The sequence below is a fragment of the Cryptomeria japonica genome, chromosome 10 (genome assembly GCF_030272615.1).
Source record: "Cryptomeria japonica chromosome 10, Sugi_1.0, whole genome shotgun sequence".
NCBI lineage: Eukaryota > Viridiplantae > Streptophyta > Pinopsida > Cupressales > Cupressaceae > Cryptomeria > Cryptomeria japonica.
In genome coordinates, this window is record NC_081414.1 from 353935476 (window position 1) to 353957451 (window position 21976).

The window sequence follows — 21976 nt, forward strand, 5'->3', positions numbered from 1 at the left end:
AATTAATTAATCATTAATATTTAATTACCTTTAAAATATTAATATTTATACTTTTTCGCTAATAACACATTACACTAACACAAGGGTAAGGGACAACACTTAAGAGATAGGAATTGCAATGGAGAGCTCGCATGGGGGATGAGAAGGCGGCAATGGCAGAATTCAAATTTCAAATTCTCTGCAAGGTAGGAACTCTGGTTCCAATGGAGGAAGTGGCCAGATCAATGGAGTTGGCCAGATGGGGGAGAAGGACAAGCCTCTGGATATTCTACAGGCTGACGGTACTCTACCAGAGAATAATGCAGGTCTTGGAAATGTGGTTGGGAGGTCCAGCCCACATGAAGAGGTTTGTGAGAGTGGACAGGAAATTAGAAAGTGGTCAACCCTCTTTGGAACTAGATCTACTGGGAAATCTTCCCTGCCTCCTGTCATGAATATATCGGATCCGAATGGTGGTAAGTTTGACATCTCTATCCCTAACTCGGTAGTGAATCATAACATAAGCAGTATGTCAAACTCTCTGGTGGGTAAACTTATGGGACCACGTCCAAACATTGAGGTTGTTAGGGCCTTTATTAAACGGAAATGGGCTTTGAAAGGGAATGTTGAAGTTTCAGCTTTGCCTAAAGGTCTTCTCACCTTTACTTTTTCATGTGATGAAGATAAAATAAGGATCCTCTGTGGTAGCCCTTGGTTGGTTGGAAAGACAGCTCTAGTCCTCTAGAAATGGCATCCGAATTTAAATATGAGTGATTCTCTTCTGGTGCAAGTCTCAGTTCGGGTTAAGTTACTAGGTCTGCCTCTTAAGTATTGGGCATAAAGTATTTTCTCAAGTATAGCAAGCTCTTTTGGAGAGCTCCTCTTAATAGATCTAGACACGACTTCAAGAAGGAGGCTCACTCATGCCAGATTTTGTGTTGGGATCGCCCCCGATAGAGATATGCCCGAGCAGATAAATATTATGTCAAAGTTGGGAACTTGGAAATAACAGATTGAATATGAATCCATTCCCTTTGCTTGCTTCCACTGCAAAAAAGTAGGTCACTGGGATAAACATTATCCTCTCAAGCCCAAAGGGGAGAATAAGCAAGCCAGAACTATAGTAGAAAGTAAAAAGGCTCCGGAGAAAAAGGTATGGCAAGTCAAAATTTCCGAAATTAAAAAAACTGACCTAGTTGATATCAACTGTTTTGGACCTCTGGGGGAGAATATGGAAGTGGTCTCCTTAGCCTCTGTCTCTAAACATCCCCCCCCCTAGGAAGCTCTAAGGAAGGAACAAATGAAAGCAGACAACACTCTGGAAGGGCAATTCCGAAGAGAGGAAATAAAAGATCAGAATGAATCTTCTAAAGAAAATACCCACATGGTAATTGCTGACACCTTCGCTAGTAAGGAAGCTTCCAATGAAGAGAATCAGAAGGATAATAATATTTAGAAAGTGGAACAATCTGAGGAAGGGGAGATCATAAGCTCACAAGAAGAAAAGGCTGACTCTCCCCCTCTCACAATCAGTTCTGATTTGCAAGAGGCCCAAAAATGTGCTATATTGGGTTTGAACCTTTTGGATTCAGATCAAGCCTCTAAAATAGTCAATAGCTCTTATCATGATTACATGTCACCTAAATGGGGTAATGAAGAGGAAATTTCCAGAATCCTTAGTAACCCTAAAGCGGTACTTGAGAAAGAAGCCGAATGGAAAATTCCAAAACATGGGAACAAAAAAGGATCCACTCCCTCTGCTGCCCAATTAAGGAAGTCTAGTGGAATTGCTCAAGTTGATATAGGGTATGTATCCTCATCCCTAGGATGACCTTCAAACCACACAGTTAGAGATAAGGAGGCCAGCAAGAACATAGAAGATGGGACTCAGAGGACTCTGAAGGAGTTAGGAATTGGTAAGTAATCATGAAGATTGTCTCTTGGAACATTAGGGGACTTAATCATCCCCACAAGCATGATATTATTAGGAATATGATTAGGGATAGTAAACCTGATATTTTTCTTATTCAAGAAACCAAGATGAGTAGAGAAAAGGTAGAAGCTTTGAATTTCTTTAAATCTGGGAGCATCTGTGGTGGTAGCTCAGAAGGTGCCTCTAGAGGCATTGCAACAATCTGGAATCTCAATAGTGTTAGAGGTCAAGTTCTTATTCAAGAAATAAACTTTTCTTGCATCAAATTTGAGAATTTAAAAGATGAAACCTCTTGGGTCCTCACAAATATTTATGCTCCTAACACCTTGAAAGCTAGAAGCAATTTTTGGAAAAAACTTATGGAAGTAAGGGAAAGCTTTAAGAACCTCAACTGGCTGGTCATGGGAGACTTCAATACCCCGTTGAGAGATGAGGAAAAATCTGGTGGAAGACCTTCTTAGTTGGATAGCAGACTGGCCCTCATGGATTTTATAAACACTCATGCTCTTAATGATGTGGAGATGCAGGGTTTCAATTACACTTGGACTAACATGAGGGCTGGAAATGACCTTATTCAAGTTTGCCTTGATAGGGATCTTATTTCTGATGATTGGTACAGAAATTATTTTTGTTCTTTGTCTACTCACATTTGTGTTGGGTCTAACTATTCAACCCAACAATAAGAATAATAACTCTAGTTGAAGCCTCAACCCGAAGTTTGGACATTCATTTGGTAAAGTCACTATTTCCATAGCTAGTGTTCATTTTATTGTCAACCCAGGGACGTAATACTTGAAATGGGTCTGCACTATATATGCACTAAGTTTCTGCAACAACAATTCTGCATTACTACAGCAACTAACATTATGCAGAAAATGTAAACAAGAATGAAAACTATGAAAAGGCTACATGAAGACTTCTGCATAAACTCATAAAAGCAATACTGGATAAATTCAATGCTGATAAATAGAAGTTACTCTGTTCTAGCTTGGTTGCAGGAACAGTCAGTGGATCTATTTCTAGTGGTTGTAGGAATAGTCAATACAAGAACTTCTACTATAGCTAAGGAAAGAAAACTAATTTTAACGAATGCACAGGAACACTCACCAAGTGGCCCCCTTGGATGAGTGATACCAGGCTTCCCGAAAACAACTCTTAAAGATCATAATAACATAATTTTATTCATCATTTTGGAAAGTCATTACATGATTCAATATGAAAACAAACTAAAAAATACTTATGAAAATCCTTTGCTCAATTCTTTTCTCTTTTCTGTCTAACCCCTTGAGAAGAAGAAGATCTTCTTATTAAAAATAAATCATCTACATTAGACAACACAAATCACACCGAGAAGAAGAGGCAGATGATTTAACCGATAAAAGAGATGACTGGAGCTATGCTACAGGAGACGTGGATCTAAACCAAACCATATTTGTAACATACTGTGGCGCTATTTACAACTTCAATGCCCACTTAAGTTAGACATTGGTAGTATCACTTGATTGCTCCACTTATGCCGTCCCTTATGCTTGCTTAGCTCTTCTACGGTTTGATCTTCAGTTATCACTTACGTACCCTTCCCTTCAATAGGTGTGATAGGAGAATATCCACTGTAGCATCATTTAATACCTGCACTACAAAAGAAATAACATACAAGAACATACATATGCATTTTACTTAATCAACACATCTATTAATTTCACACATGATCTTGCCCTAAATAATCTGCATGGAAACATGAATAAATCACATGGTTGCAGGAATAGATTGGCAAAGATAAAACATGATTTAATAAGTTTGAGCTTAACATATGGAATACATATAGTAAACTTCTAATACATCACTACTATTATGCAAACCAAAAGATAACAAAAGCTCAAGAGTTCTAAAGATAAAAATATGACAAAGTCTCAACTCATCATGCCCCCCAACTTTAAGAGTTTGCTGATCCTACAGTAAAAGAAAAATTTCTGAGTCTTGCACTAACTCTCGGATCACCAATGGTTCCTTGACCTATTCCTCCTGAAGCTAAATTCCATTAGAATCCTTTCATCTTTTCTAGCCTGGACCATCTGGTTGATTCTTCTGTAACTGCATTATAAGGTTGATCCATAGGCTGACATCCCAATAGTGGCCACATAAGAATAGGAGGCTGAAAGATTAGTGGTAGCCATTTGTTGGTCTTCTCTTTGCCCAGTTGTATATATTTGGGGGCTCTTTGCATAGCTGCATGAAAATTTTGCATTGAATAAGGTTCTCCCTGCTTAAATTTATCTAGTAAGTTATTCCAACTTTGAGTTAACCCATCTATTGCAGTTGCACTGTCAGTCTGAACTAAATGCTCATATGCCTTGTATATCTCTTCTCTCATTGGAAGCACTAGTTTCCTAACATCATCTCTTACCAGTAATTTATGCCATTCATAATAAAGAACCCTTGGTTCTTTTGCTTCCTTCCTCAATGGCAATGGATAGTCAAACTCTAAATCTTTATATGTCGTGGCTTGTGCCCCTATGCTGATCTCATTTTGGATCCATGACATTAAAGCTTTGATATGGATATCACCAATATATAGCAAAGGATTCCACTCACTGTCTGAGGGTACAGCATAATTATGTAGATAAAATTCACATAACAAATTCTTCACAGCTGCTGGAATCTCTCCAACAACCTCTTCAAAATGCTATGTAATCTCTCCAACAATCTCTTCAAACTGCTCTGGAATCTCTCCAATAATCTCTTCAGGCTGTTGTCAAATATCTCCAATAGTTTCCTCAAGATGCTATGGAATTTCTTCAATAACCTCCTCAAGTTGTTGTGCCACAAAAGCAAGATTTGAAAGTCTATCTTCATCAACTTCTACCGGGATTTCAACATCCGCAAGGCTTCCTTCTTCTTGTATTTCAATATTTGCATTCTTCTGATGTTTCCACTGCAATAACCTCTGTCGGATCACTTGCTAGATGAGCTTTCTATGTCCTTCTCTGTGTTCTTCTCACATAAACTTTTGGAGTGACTGTAGGAATGGTTTCAATTATTGTAGGAGTTTTTCTTTTTGTCCTACGTCTCTTGGTTGCAGGAGAAATTTGAGTTGCATGCGGATGGGCCATAGGTTCCTTCCCTTTTCTCTTATCAATTGGTGACTCTCTTTGAAGAAAAGTGGAGGGTTGCTCCACATTTGCTTCACCCATCTCTTCTTCCACATTAACCGCAGCTCCTTCAGCAACGAGCAAATCATCCTCTACAAAAACTACGGGAGAAGAGGGTTCTTCCATATTTTCTTCTTCAACTAGTGGATCCTCTGCAACAGGAGCATCTTCAACAGGAGCATCCTCATCCCTAAACTACAATATATCCTTAAATACCTCCCATTCCATCTGTGAAACGTCTCTAAGAGAACATTCTACAAGCAATTTCACCAAACCATGATGGCTGACGGAATGATTTCCATTCTTCTGCATTTCTTTAGCACTTGTAGAAATGAGGTGGTATAGAAAATTAGGGACATTCACCCTCCGGCCATGTCATAAATGAATAAGTAATTTAAAATATGGTGAATGTAGATTTGAATATCTCCCTTCACAAGTAATGTATTTCATGACATACAAAGCTACCTGAGGTCACTCTGCTAGTAGGGAAACTCTTCTAGTTCCTTGCTTTTCAAACGTTAAAGGTCCATCTATGGGAATTGTAAATTTTGCCCTGGTGCTTCTTGCATCTTTTAATTCTAGAAACAATTCTCCTTCCTACAGCAACCTTGTTACTTCAGCTATTCGTTGCTTCGTAGCAATAACCCTTAAACCTTTAACCATAGCTTCTCCTTCGTTAAAGGAATGCATAAACTCTGTAGCTATTTCTTCATTAAAGTCTTTGGTTTTCAAAAAGTAATCAATCTAGCCATGGTGTCTAAAATAATGCTCACAAAGAGCATCCTGCAGCAACACTTCATGGACTGTTGGCTCATGGCAGATTGGATCACCACCCATTTCTTACTCTATTAGTATAGAACACTCTACAGCTAAGAAATGGAGGAACAAAATATCCGACAGATTTTCTAAATTGAAATTCCATACATATCTCAATATCGGTGGTAGAATTTATTATTTCCTTGCATGAAATAGTAACTTGTTAAAATAATGATGGAAAGCAATCAATTCTAAGTACCGAAAAGGACAAATAATCACTTTGGAAACTGAACCATAAAACACCCCCCCAACTTAACTTAGCACGTGTCCACACAAGCTGACCAGATTTCGGGGAGTGTACACAGATTTAGAAAGACTTAATCATGATGAAATAATAAATGCGTAATTAAAATAAAACACAATATGTACATACCTGCAGTCGTACGAAATTGATGATGAAATGAAGTGAAATGACAGATAAGAAAGTGGGATGGAATGACGTGGATGGAATTTTATTTATGGAGAAGAATATTCCCATAATATATGGAAATATTTATTATGAAATGATGCGAGAAGAATTATGAAGCGACAAGCATGCTCACTGTAGTGGTTGCAGGAATGTTACCTTTATTACTTTGCTCAATTGTTGCAAGAGACTGATCAGTTGCTGTAGGAACATTGTTTGTTGCTGCAGGAACCTTAGTTGCATTGTTTTGTTCAAATTGGTGCAGGAACTCCTTTTTAGTGGCCGGCTTATGATACAGATGCAATCGGTGACCATTCACCAAAAGCTTAAACTGAACAGAGTCAATTGTGGTCAAACGTACAGCTCCATTATTGAAAATGTCTTCAATCTCATATGGACCTAACCACCTGGTTTGCAGCTTCCCCATAGCATCTTTATATTTGGAGTCATACAATAGTGCCCAGTCACCAACTTTGAACTTCTTCTCTTTGATATATTTATCATGCCACTTTGATCTCTGATTTTGGATCAGTTATGTCTGTTGGACAGCCATTTTCCTCCATTCATCCAGAGAATTCAAATATTTAATATGTTCTTTTTGTGCTTTAGATGATGTCATATTTAATTGCAAAGCTATCCTCAGAGTTTTATGCTCAAATTCAATAGGCATCATTGCTTCTTTTCCATAAACCATCTCAAAAAGTGTAAAACCAATAAGTGTTTTCCAAGTTGTTCTATATGCCCAAATTGCTTCTGAAATCTTATGAGACCAGTCTTTTTTATGAACAAATACTGTTTTAGTAAGAATAGCCTCAAGCTCCCTATTTGTAACTTCTACTTGCCCATTAGCTTGTGGATGATATGGAGTAGACTTCCTATGTCTTATAGTGTATTCATTTACCAAAGTTGCAATTAATGTTGAAGTAAATTGTGGGCCTTGGTCTGATAAAATTTCTCTTGGTACTCCATATCTTGTAAATATCTCTTCATAAAGAAATTTATCCACCTTATTATCTCTTGCATGTGTCATGGCATGAGCTTCCACCCATTTTGTTACATAATCTGTGCATACCAAAATGTAGGATTTGCCATTAGAAAGTGGATCAATTGGGCCAACAAAATCTAAACCCCATTTATCAAATGGCACTACTAATATTTGTGGATATAATGGCATCTCATCAGATTTTGTAGGTCTTCCCATACGCTGGCATCTATCACATTTCCTTGTATACTATGTTGCATCCTTGTGTAATGTGGGCCAATAGTATCTTGTATTTAGTACTTTGAGTGTTGTTCTTTTCGTAGCAAAATGTCCTCCACATGGCTCATCATGACATGCATGCATGATATCATATGTTTTATCTTCACTTACACATCTTCTTATGACTTGGTCAAGCCTAGTATAAAACAAACAATTAGTAATCCATGAGAAGTTAAAACTTTTTTCTACTAACAAACTTCTTTCCTTAGGAGAAAAATTAATTGGCATTTTAGCAGCAGCTAAATAGTTGGCAATATTAGCATACCAGGGAGTGTGGGCTTGTATAAGAAATAAATGTTCATTTGGAAAAGCATCATCTATCACTTTAGAATCCTCTTGCAACTGAAATGTTGAAAGATAGTCTGCAACCACATTAGACTTCACTGGTTTATCAACAACTGTGATATCAAATTCTTGCATCAACAATAACCAACGAGCTAATCTACCAGTAATTGAAGGCTTATTCATGAGGTATCTAATTGCAGTATGATCTGTATGCACAAATATGGGATATCATGTGATATAGTGCCTGAATTTGTTGAGTGCATATACAATAGATAACATTTCCTTTTCAGTGACTGTGTAATTTAACTCAGGTCCCTATAAGTTCTTGCTAATATAATATATTGCACTTTCCAATTTGTCAATCTTCTGTCCTAATACTACCCCTATTGCATAATTAGATGCATCTGTATGAATTTGAAATGGTAAAAACCAATTTGGACCTTTAAGAACTGGTGCTTGAGTCAAGGCATACTTAAGCTTTAAGAAAGCTTCATTGCATGTAGAGGTCCATTTAAATTCCATATCCTTGGTATCAGTGAATATAAGGGACTTGCAATTTTGTTGAAATCTTTGATAAACTTTCTGTAGTATCCAGCATGAGAAAGGAAACTTCTTACATCTTTTTTCTTCACAGGGGCATTGATATGCTGAATGGCTTCAATCTTTGTTGGATCCACCTATATTCCTTTTATAGAGATATGATGACCAAGGACTATTCCTTCTTGCATCATGATGAAGCATTTCTCACTATTTAATGACAAACTACAGTCCTCACATTGCTACAAAACTTTTTTCAGATTCCCTAATGCTTGTTCAAATTCAAAACCATAAGTTGTAAAGTCATCCATATAGATTTCCATGATGTCTTGAGAAATATCAGAAAAGATATTGATCACTACTCTTTGAAAAGTGGTTGGAGCATTACACAACCCAAAAGGAAGAATAGAATATGCATATGTGCCCCAAGGACAAGTAAATGTTGTCTTTTCTTGATCCTCTGGGGCTATCTGAATTTGATTAGCCAAAGAATCCAATACCTGATCCACAAATGGTAATAGAAAATGATCTTTCCTTGTTGCTAAGTCTAAGGCTCTATAATCAACACATACCCTCCATTTTCCTCATTTCTTAGGGACTATTACCAAAGGTGATACCCATTGTCTATCAGAGATAGGATAGATAAATCCAGCCTTTAACAACTTTTGCAATTCTTCTTTAACTATTTCTTTTAATGCAGGATTTATTCTTCTTTGTGGTTGTCTGAGTGGGCAACATTCTTCTTTTATATAGATATGGTGGGTGCAAACTGTTGGATCTATCTCATGCATAACTTTGTAATCCCATGCAAAAGCATTTTTATGACATTTCAGCAAATCCATGAGGGTTCCCTTTTGAGTATCTGAAAGATCTTTATTGATATTCAAACATTTATTCAAATCAACTTCTATCTTGATAGTAAGATCAATCTAGTTCATATCAGAAAAATGACAAGAAGAGACTTCCTGCGGCAACAGAGTATGCAATATGTCAGTGACTGCAAGAAAGTTCAAACCTGCAATATTCGGAACCAACTCCTACAATTGTTGTTCTTGTATCAACTCATTTATCAGAATTTTATAAAGAATTGAGTCTTCATCATGTAATTGCATGAATGGCCCTCGATTAATCATCATAATGTGATTAATAGAGTCAACTTTCTTAGATTCTTCTCCCAAAATAGGCCAAACGGCTTGTTGTTGATCATACTGGGGTTGTGCAGGAGAATACAAGGCTAATGTTTTTGTAGAGTTCCCATCTGAAATAGTCATATCCCCTTATCTACATCCAATATATGCATCAGCTGTGGCAAGCCAAGGTCTTCCTAAAATTACCGGATATCATCCCAATGTTTCCTTTGGAGATAGAATCATAAAGTCTGCAGGGTATTCCCAAGAATCCAAAATAACCACTACATCTTCAATCATACCATATGGTCTCACTGTAGAGCTATCAGCAATCTATACAACTGTGGGTGTAGGCCTTAGACCATTGATTTCAAGTTGTTTCATTACTTCTCTTGTCATCACATTAATAGCTGCCCCTAAATCAATTAAAACATTTCTTATCTCGTTGACATTAATGATTATACTTACAACAAGACTACCTGGGTCAGAATATTTTGGAATTGCAACCTTACCTAACATAATATCTGCCAGTTGACCAATAACATGCACTGTTTGTGCATCCTTCTTCTTCCTGCCAGGTTTTATTAGACATGCTTCTCTTTTTGCTTTACCATATATAGGAACATCTTTTATTGCTTGCAACAATAGTATTTTAACACAAACATGCTTCAGTTGATCTATAATATCAAAGCCTTGCTCTTGTTCTGTGAGAACTTCTTTTTCTTGCAATCTCTAGGGAAATGGCGGTAATATTTTCTTCTGAGGTATTGTATCTGTTGGATCAGAGATTTCTTGTTCTCCTTGTACCTTAGTCATAACTGGAGGAGATGGATTAGGCAGTTTTGTCCCAGATCAAAGGTGAATATCACTTAGAGATAGAGAATAGGTTGGTATTGATTAAGATCAGCTGAATAAGCTTGTTGTTGCTGTTGAGATTTAATATTAGGATTTGGCAGTGGTTGAGTAGGCAACTGCGTTGGCTTAGGTGGAACTGCAGTGGCTGCAGGAGGAGGCATTATACCAGGAGGTTGTGGCTGCTGAATAGGTTGTTGATAACCAGAAGATTAGGTAGTCTAGGGCTAACTCCCCCTCCATTGAGGAGTAGGTTGCCAATTCCCTTAAAACTAACTTCCTTGGCTTTGAGGTGGATACCAATTCCCTTGTGGTTGCTGCCGTTGTGGCATTTGATTAGCAAAATGCTACCCTTGGCCTTGAGAACCGTACCAGTTTTTATAATTACCAATATTTTGAGCATAAGGTGGTTGCCATTGGTTATTTGGTACATAAGAATTTCCACTATAACCAGAAAAAGAAAGTAGATCTGGAAGCATACCTTGTCTTTGGAAATTTGGCCTTCTTTGAGCAACATAGAAGACTTGCTCATCCTCACCTTGTATTGGTTTGAAGTTAGGAACATCCACATTTGCAACCATTTTACATTAGCAATCCTTCTTTCACTATCTACAGTGAGGGTAAAATTCTGCAAGAAATGCATCAGCTTCTTCATGCTTCTTCTTAGCTGAAAATGTATCCAATTGAGTAGCCATATTATTTATGATGTCCTCCTTAAATTCCTTCAATAAATGACTAAGTTCCATTCTTGAAACTCCAGTACCAAATGTTGATAAAGGTGTTCCTGGCTTGAAACGCCTATTCTTCTTAGAAGAAGATCTGGAATACTTTTTGCAAATTTGTCCTATTTCAGCCCAAGTGGACTGTGTAATATCACCTCCTCCCATAAGATCCAAAGAATCAGTGCATTCATCATTAATTCCCCTCAAAAATATCAACTTGAGGGAATCTTCATTTAGAGTACTAGGTTTGGACTTCTTGACACTAAACAGAAACCTCTCCAGATAATCTTCAAGACACTCATCTTCCTTTTGTGTCATTCTAAAGATATCATCCTCATGACGATCAGTGTCTCTATAATAATCTTTATATTTTGCAAGAAACAACCATTTCATCCCATTCTATGTATTGATTGTGCTACTACCCAAGCTCATAAACCATCTTAAAGATGATTCCTTCAAAGTTGTAGGAAATATTTTGAGTCTATTGGCATCTGTAGTATAGTCAAAACTCCTAAAGAGAACATCAAACTTAAACAGAAATGTGTCTGGATCCTCTGTCACCAATCCATAGAATTTAGGGAGGGAAGAAGCTCGAATGTTCTTGAGATTGGCATTATCATGATGATCAGATATAGGGAACTCAAACATTGGGTCTGGTTGTGGTGGTGGATTATTTCCACCAGGAGGTGAGTTTCCTTGCATTGGACTTGTAGGGGTTGTTACTATATGAAATTCTTCTTCTTGAGGTCCAAAGAGGAAATGAAGACTACCTTCTGGGAATTCAGATTTAGGGTGATTCAAATTCTCTGGGGTTTGATAAAGTTTAGCAAAATGATTTATATCTGAGCAATTATTTTCTGCATGATTAGGATGACTGGGAAGAAATCTACCTAGAACATCTCTTCTTCACCTATGCATGCAGATTCATGAAATTTTTCGTAAAGTCAAGTATGCCAAAAAAACAATTAACTGAAAACTGAAAAGACAAAAACCATAACAGGTTCTTAGTTTGACACCATCCCCGGTAACTGGGCCAAAAATGTTCAACCCAACAATAAGAATAATAACTCTAGTTGAAGCCTCAACTCAAAGTTTGGACATTCATTTGGTAAAGTCACTATTTCCATAGCTAGTGTTCATTTGATTGTCAACCTAGGGACGTAATACTTGAAATGGGTCTGCACTATATATGCACTAAGTTCCTGCAACAGCTATTCTGCATTACTGCAGCAACTAACATTATGCGGAAAAGGTAAACAAGAATGGAAACTATGAAAAGGCTATATGAATACTTCTACATAAACTCATAAAAGTAATACTGGATAAATTCAATGCTGATAAACAAAAGTTACTTTGTTCTGGCTTGGCTGTAGGAACAGTTAGTGGATATGTTTCTAGTGGCTGCAGGAATAGTCAACGCAAGAACTTTACAGCTAAGGAAAGAAAGCTAATTTTAACGAATGCACAGGAACACTCACCAAGTGGGCCCCCTTGGATGAGTGATACCAGGCTTCCCGAAAACAATTCTTAAAGATTAGAATAACATAATTTTATTCATCGTTCTACAAAGTCATTACATGATTTAATATGAAAATAAACTCAAAAATACTTATGAAAATCCTCTACTCAATTCTTTTCTCTTTTCTGTCTAACCCCTTCAGAAGAACAAGAGCTTCTTATTAAAAAGAAATCATCTATAATAGACAACACAAATCACGCCGAGAAGAAGAGGCGGATGATTTAACCAATAAAAGAGATGACTGGAGTTATTCTGCAGGAGACGTGGATCTAAACCGAACCATAGTTGTAACATATTGTGGCGGTATTTACAACTTTAATGCCCACTTAAGTTAGACATTGGTAGTATCACTTGATTGCTCCACTTATGCCATCCCTTATGCTTGCTCAGCTCTTCTACGGTTTGATCTTCAGTTATCCCTTATGTATCCTTCCCTTCAACAGGCACGATAGGAGAATATCCACCGTAGCATCATTTAATACCTGCACTACAAAAGAAATAACATACAAGAACATACATACGTATTTTACTTAATCAACACATCTATTAATTTCACACATGATCTTTCCCTAAATAATCTGCATGGCAATACGAATAAATCACATGGTTGCAGGAATAAATGGCATGGCTGCAGGAATAGACTGGCAAAGATAAAACATGATTTAATAAGTTCAGGCTTAACATATGGAATACATATAGTAAACTTCCAATACATCACTACTACTATGCAAACCAAAAGATAAAAAAAACTCAAGAGTTATGAAGATAAAAATATGACAAAGTCTTAACTCATCACTGACCACTATCCCATAACTCTTATTGTTGACCCCATAAATAGAAGAAGGCACTTTCTTTTTAGATTTGAAAAAATGTGGACTTTACATCCAAATCTCACCCATAAAATTCAAGAATGGTGGAACATTCAAGTTGAGGGTATTGCCATGTATAGAGTTGTGAAGAAACTTAAAAGCATAAAAGACAACATAAGGACTTGGAATAAATCCAGCTTTAGGAATATTTTTGAGGCCAAAGGAAAAATTTAGGTAGACCTCAATAAAATACAGGTGTAGAGACCTAAAATTGTCCAATCTAATTAAATAAATATCTTTATTTATTTAATTACTTTAGCCTAATTCATCTATTAATTAAATAAATCCTTATTTATTTAACTAATTCATTTATCCTCTTCTAGCCTTATTTCTCATTTAAATAAATACATTTATTTATTTAAATTGTCCTTTTCTAAAATTAAATAAATACTCTTATTTATTTAATTGATCCCACTTCTTCTATTAAATAAATAAATCTTTATTTATTTAATTAATTAATTAACCTTTTCTACCCATGACACATGTCATTCACCTCTTAATTCATACACTACCTACCCCTTTCATTGTTTTATTATTTCTTCTACCTACCCTCTAATCATAGCCGACCTCTTTTACACCTCTCAATCTTATCCCTCCATTTCACATAGTGTCTTCTATATAAGAGGATACTTCCTTCATTATCAACCCTAATCAATCTATGCATCCCCCCCCCCCCCCCCCCGTTAACTACTTGACTACACTACGCTTTTAAACATAGGCGATCCTACTTGCAACCACATTCCGTTCTTTGTTGAGCTCTTGTGCACATAAAATCTGAGAGCAAATATATCAAGCAAGATCAATGGAGAGAGGAAGAATGGAGATCCAAACCATATTGAACATGTGATGGTATAATCTTTGTGATTTTATTTGATTTTCATTGTCTTAGGTAATCTTCATATGTTATGGTGGATCTTTGTTGTTGTTAGGCTAGGGTTTTGTGGTTGAATTCATTTAGCCTTTCAATATCGTTATTATTGTTATCCATTTTCACCATATACATTTTGGCACGCCCCATGGGACATGGATTTTTGTTAGATCTATATTTTTTGCAGATTTTTCTAACCCTATATTGCTGTTTTGTAAAACAATTTGGAGAATAACCTTGTGCAGCTAGAGTTTTGGACACAAAATCAAGATTTTGGAGAGATTTGATCATATCTCACAAATGGCTTCGAAATTTTGCACCAAATTTTGTTTGCAAGTTGAAGAAAGTATCAGGGGCTCCCAATCCAAAATTCAGAATTTTTGGAGCACATTTTCATTTTCTATGAATTTTTTATGATTTTTCATAAAAAATTAATTTTGAGAGAAAATGAGAGAATTTTTTGGATTTTCTTATATTTTTGGAAATCTCTCATAATTATACATAGGATCTGTTCTTTGTGATTTTAATTTTGATGCAAAATATTTCCCTAAAAATTGGATCTTTAAAAATTAGGTTTTTTCCTTATTTTGATCAGATCTCACAAAAGACTTTGAATTTTGGCATAAAATTTTTTTAACATGTCAAGAAAAAAATCAGAAGGATTAAATAAAAATTTCAGATTTTTTGGATCAATTTTTCAATTTATATGAATTTTTTATGATTTTTCATAAAAAATTAATTTTGAGAGCAAATTAGTGAATTTTTTGGATTTTCTTACATTTTTGGAAATCTCTCAAAATTATACATAGGATCTGTTCTTTTTTATTTTAAATTTGATGCAAAATTATTCCTCAAAAATTAGATCTTTGAAAATTAGGGTTTTGCATTATTTTACTCATATCTCACAAACTGCTTGGATTTGTTGAAGAAATTTTTTTATGCAGGTTTGGAAAACTATCAAGACTCTCTAGTAAAAAATTTAGATTTTTTGGATTGATTTTGTATTTTATATGAATTTTTTATGATTTTTCATAAAAAATTAATTTTTGGAGCAAATTAGCAAATTTTTTGGATTTTCTTACATTTCTGGAAATCTCTTGAAATTTTAGAGGCATTATTTTTTTATGATGAATCAGATCTTTGAATTGGTCAACAAAATGCATTATTGAAGGCCCCTATTTCACAAAGTCTTTTGGATCTAAAATTTACCTAACTTGTGTGCTTGCAGGAAGAGGTGATTATTTCAAACAATCCAAACTACTAATAAATCTTTGTTGTAGGTCCTTGGCAAGGGTTTTTGGATTTTTATTGTGTGCCTTGTTTTCATAGACTAGCAAACACTTCAATTGGTGCACTAAAATTGAATCATTGTCTTTTGTGTCTTGAGCAATAGGCTATTTTTGTTTAATCTTTAGAGGGCCTGTCTTCCCATGTGGTCATTAGGACTACTAGTGAGAAGAGAATGACCCAAGTGGTAGCGAGGAAAACCCACCTCTTCCGAACCACTATAAACAACTGAATTCATGGTGAAAACTATGGATAACGTGTGCTGATTAGTTCATACCGACACTATGTCTCCCGATAAACCCGTTTGATCAAATTTATTTGATCAGTTGTAGGGTGTAACCCCTACCGACTAGGAGCCTTCTATATTTACAGAGCTGAAAGTGCCACATGTATGGCCACATGAGCGGATGCCCTTACTAGCACCTTTTTGTTTTAGAAGCCAAAATCCTTCTAGTTGTTGAGGCAGGAGGTCGCACCTCTGGTAGCGGCCCACACACATACGGTTCTTAGTAGAGATACAAAGTTCACCACGAGGAGTTTTCGTGGGGACTGATGCTTGGCTGACCTGAGAAGTGAGTGCCGAGGGTGGAGCCAATGAGGTCAAGCATCTAAGTATCCGCTCTGAATAGCGTAGCCTCGGGGGTAAAACTTCATGTGGGATCAACAACTATTGTCTTGGCCAGCCATAAGAATTATGCTTGACTTATTTTAAAAATTCAAAACATTCAAGACCAAATAGCAAAACATTGTGTCTTTTGTGTCTTCAAGTGTATGCAAAACATTTTTACATCAAACAACAAACTTTTTTTTTTGGAGTCATTTTGAGTCTAAACACTTGCAAACATTGAGTCCTCATCAACATTGTGTCCTCTTGTCACGAAAAATAGTCAAACATTCAGATTTGGTCACAACCAACAACTTCACAAATTGGAAAAATTTTACAGTCCAGCAAACAAGAGCAATCAGTTTCGGAATTCTTGAGCTTCCTAGGTTGTTTCTCTAGGTTTTCATCTAGCATTCAACTTGTCTTTGGGTCTCACAAAGTCCATCGTTGCTTTACATCTTGCATTAAATTTACATTTGTCTAAACTTGAGTCAAAAGGTCACTTGGTTGTCCTCATCATACTTTGTCAACACACTACATACAACAACATTTTGCTAAGTGGTCCCTCATCAAGGTCTATCACCTTTGGGTCTCATTTGGTCTTACTTAGAGTCAAGGTCAACTTACCTCATCAAGAGAAACTATCCTCCCTTTGGAAGCCACACCTACTCTACTACATACATACTTGTTCTTACACTTTGGACATTGCAAGTACACCTCAGATTCATTTACATTTCATCCAACTCTTAGTCTTCCATACTTTTTCCATTTTCATCTAGTCTCACACATCTCGGTCAATACCTAGTTCATGGTTGAAACCCGTCTTCAAAAATCTAGGAGAGAAACTAAAGAGGCTCAAGAGTCCACAAACATGAGTTCTTATGAGTATGACAATGATATCTTTTTCAATTCTAATCATACTACATTACCTAACATGGATGCCTATAGAAACATTCCAAATGTTGAGAACATGGACACTACAAACAACAATGATACACACAATGATGATATGGACAACTTTTCAGTACATTCAGCAGATGTGGAAGAATCCATTATGGATCCCCCTTTAAATCGATTGGTTGAGGAAATAATGAGGAGGGATAGACAATACTTCTTACAAATGATGGCACAAAGTGGAGCCAAGATACCTCATGATTTTGACATGTCTCAAATAATGGAAAATCGACCTTTGCAACAACCTCACTCCAACATGGATCAAAGGAGGCCTAATAGTGGAAGCAATAGAAGACCACATCTTGTGCCTGAATCACCATCATCTTTGTTTCAAAAACCAGAGGTCCCACATACACATGGTCAAGCATATGATACTCACCTTCGCAGACCATTATGGAAGTCTTATGTAGAGAAATATGCTCAATCGCATATCAATGCTAAGGATCAACCACCAAAGCAATTGGATATTCAAAGGCATGCTCAAAATTTGGACACAAAGAAACCCCGTGTCAAATTTGGGGGCAACACATTAGAACATGACATGCCTGTAGAGTATGGTATACATGGACAAAATAGATATTTCATTCCTCAACATGAATCTATACCAAGTGGTCCATATATGTAGCATCACTATAGACCTCCTCCATATGAACATGTGTATGATCAATATCATCCATATATGCAACATGCTTCTCCTCCAATTGGTGCCTCAAGCATGGGGTATGGTCCAAGAAGTCGAACTCCACCTAAGAGCAATTTGGAGCAACAAATCAGGGACTTACAAAATAAAATGAAGGACATAAATACACCAAAGCCAACATACACAATGAGAGACATATGTCCTTATCCATTTGACAAGAGCATTCCAATGCCTCCTTTTCCTACACACTTTGTGACGCCTAAATTTGATAAGTATAGAGGAAAAGGGGATCCTAAGGCACACATAAGACAATTTTTCACAGATTGCATTGAGATAGCAGCAAAAGATACATATTTGATGAGATTATTCCTACAGAGCCTAGGCGATCAAGCTATGGAATGGTTCTCCCAACTTCCACCTGGAATTAAGTCATGGGGTGACTTAGCAGAGGCATTTATTCAACATTTCTCCTACAATATAGAGACAGACATATCAGTCACTACTTTGTGCAACACCAAGCAAAAAGAGGGAGAGTCTTTTGCATCATTTTTACAAAGATGGAGGAATCTAGCCAGCAGATGCTCTTGTGAAATTCCACAAAAACAAATGGTAGAAATGTTCACCCAAAATGTTAACAAAGAGATTAGTTATGACTTAAGGAAAGCTTGTTTTTCCACTTTCAAGGACGTCATTGAAAAAGGCTTAGCCATAGAGAAGGTCCTAATTGAACAAGGAGTTATTAAGATATTGAAGGAAAACAAAGATGACTTTAAAGGAAAAGACAAGCCAAGATTTTGGAATAAACACAAGAACACGGTCAATGATGGTGTTGTTGATGCCAATACAGTGCGACCCAAATTCATTTTTTTTGGATCAAATCAGGTGAATACTCAAACAACTTCTTAATCACGAAGGAAGTACACTCCATTGGGAGAACCACTTGAGTCTATTTTCAAGAAGCTAGTGGCAAACAAAGTAATCATAGTTCCAGATTTTCCTCCATATGAACCAAAGGTTAAACCAAATTGGTGGAATGATGACAAGTATTGTGAGTTTCATAAGAGCAAAGGTCATAAAATAGGAAATTGTCATCGACTGAAGAACATCATACAAGACCTTATTGATAGAGGTGACATTGAAATTGAAGGACACTCATCCAATCAAGAACATGAGATGTTTAAAGAACCATTCCCAAAACATGACAAGGGAAAAGATAAAGCCACAGATGAGAAAACCAACTATACCAGAGCATCTTATAACTATGATTCAACTATCAATCACATCTCGATGGACAATTATGTCTTTACCATTATCATCAAGGACAAAACGCCTGAGAATTCTACCCAAAGACCTAAGATTGTCCTAAAAGGTATCGGATCTTCTTCTGAACCAACCTCAGAATGTAATGTTACAACTCATCGAGGTAAATTCACCTTGCAAGGTTCTCCAACCAAAAATACCACTTCCTCATCACCTAAGCCTGAGTATGACCTTGTAGAATAGTTAGGGAAAACACCCGTGCTCATCTCAATCATTGAGATCTTACGCATATCTCTCGCACATAAAGCCATTCTTGATAAAATATTGAGAGACACTGTTGTCCCTACTGATCTGAACGTGGACCAGTTTCAAGCCATGGTGGGATACTTGTCCATTCCACGCTCCTTTACATTCACGGAAGCTGACGATGCCTCTGTAAGTCAGCCACATAATGCACCACTACACATTGAAGCCTTCATACATAAACATCAAATAAAATGAGTCCTGATAGATGGAGGAGCAGGTCTAAACATTTGTACATTGAGAATTATTAAACAATTGGGATATTCGGATAAAGCTGTGAATTCTACAAACAAAATTACCATCAAGGCATATGATGATGAAGAGCGTTTATCCAAAGGCACAGTCACCTTACCTCTCAGATTTAAGCCAGTTACAAAGGATGTGGTTTGTCAAGTCCTAGACCTAGATCTCACATACAACATATTGCTAGGACGTCCATGGATTCATGAGATGAACGCAGTCCCATCTACATATCATCGATGTATCAAGTTTCCACACAATGGAGTTGAAGTGACTGTCAAAGCTGACCCAAATCCATTTATATATTGCAACAATCTGTGACCTAGATCAGAAATAACAATTCCAGCCAATAGAGAAGCTATTCCTTCATCAGCATATGTGGATCCAGAATCATTGAAAGCTTCTACATCAAAACAAGCAGAGCACAAAGAAAAATTCAAGATTAAAGACATGGGATGTGGTGAGTATATCTTTCATGTTGATCAACTCCCACTATCTCCTAAGACATTCAGTCGACAAGAACAACCTACAAATAATTTGCAATATCAAGGAATTGGGTGTGAACCACCTAGTGTTGTGGCTACTAAGTCCGAATGCAAATCTCCTCTAGTGGTGCAAGCATCTCTTCATATCAATACTCCTAAGAATGGTTCCAACGAAGAATCTATTGAGTGTATCGCCAGCCCTCTTGATAACTCACATAGCTTTACCATATCATCTACTCATTCCATTTCCACTCCTCTCCCAGACTTGGATCAACAACAATTACAAAAGCCCTTACTCATTGGGGATCAAGAATCAAGCTATGAAAAGAAAAATCTAAAAGTAAAAAATAAAGAGAAGTCCTTCAATCCAAATCAAAATCAAAAGCTATTGGACTCTGCAAAAATCAAAGTCAAGGATAAAAATCCTATGAAGAAAAAAGAACAAGAGTTGATCTCCCCTAATATCAAAATAACTGGGGGCAAAAGTTCTAAAATTTTGAGTCAAAAAGCATACTTGTTGATCCTAAGTCTCCATCATGCTATCCTACTTTCACTTCTTTTCGCAATCATAAGCCTTCATCACTCATCCACTTGTTCCACACATCCATTCCCTTCTGGCAATACATCATGGACCTTTAATGGAGCTTCCTCAAGGGACTTTGTTATCAGGGGTGCCCAAACTTCTTTAGGTGACACGCATATGGGCCTATGTAGTCCACACACTAGTAATTCTATCTCAGTTCCTTTATCAAGGAAGACAGTCACTCAAGCTACACATCATTCAGTCAAGGAACAATGCAGTTACAATCATAAAGTCAAGCCTCGCACATTTGAGGTAGGTGATTGGTTCTTAGAGAAAACCTCAAAAATCAGCAAGACAGAGAGAAGAAGGGCAAGTTCGAACCAAATTGGCTTGGTCCTTACATCATTACAGCAGCATATGGATCTGGGGCATATCAGCTCTCAACTACAGAAGGTGAACCTTTGGAGGATCCTATCAACAACATGAACCTTCGCAGGTTCTACACATAGCTCTTTGGAATATCCTAATTCAAAAAAAATACAAAAAAATACAAAATTTCAAAAATACAAAAAAAATCAAAAATTTCAAAAATACAAAAAAATCAAAAATTTCAAAAATACAAAAAAATCAAAAATTTCAAAAATACAAAAAAATCAAAAATTTCAAAAATACAAAAAAAATCAAAAATTCAAAAATACAAAAAAAATTATAAAACAAAAAAAATCATTACTTGGTGAAAACCTGGCAAACAGGCGCCTTGTGACACAAAAAAATTTGAAAAATCAAAAAAAGTAAAGAGAAATAATTTCGTCCAACGGTGAAAACCACTTCGGTGGTGCCCTGGGCAAGTACCATGGTGAAAACTGGGTCACCAGTGCCATGTGTAGAGACATTGCTCCTCCCTCCTTCAGGATTCTCTTTCATCACTTCACTTTGCACACACTCACGACCAATTCATCCATAATAAACTTACACATTCCCATCATGGCTTGTTATTGATGTACCCAAGATTGGTTCGCCATTCATAATAAATCTCCCTTTTCACTCCTTTCCATCCATAATAAATCAGCTTCTATCTATGGCTAAGGCAAATCCTACATCTAGTGATGGGTGTGGAACTAAGAACATCACATGTTTCAAGGAGTACAGTTTCTTCCAGCTTCCTTCAGTCTATCTGCGCACAATCCGCAATAAAGCAACATTTGCATCACAGATCCGCAATAAAGTTTCATCTTCTCCGCAATAAAGTATCATCTTCTCCGCAATAAAGTATCAGTTTCATGGATTCAGTCAGTTTCAGATGAGACACAGCAGCAACAATGGGCTTCAACAAATCAAATCTTTCAACAGACTCAGA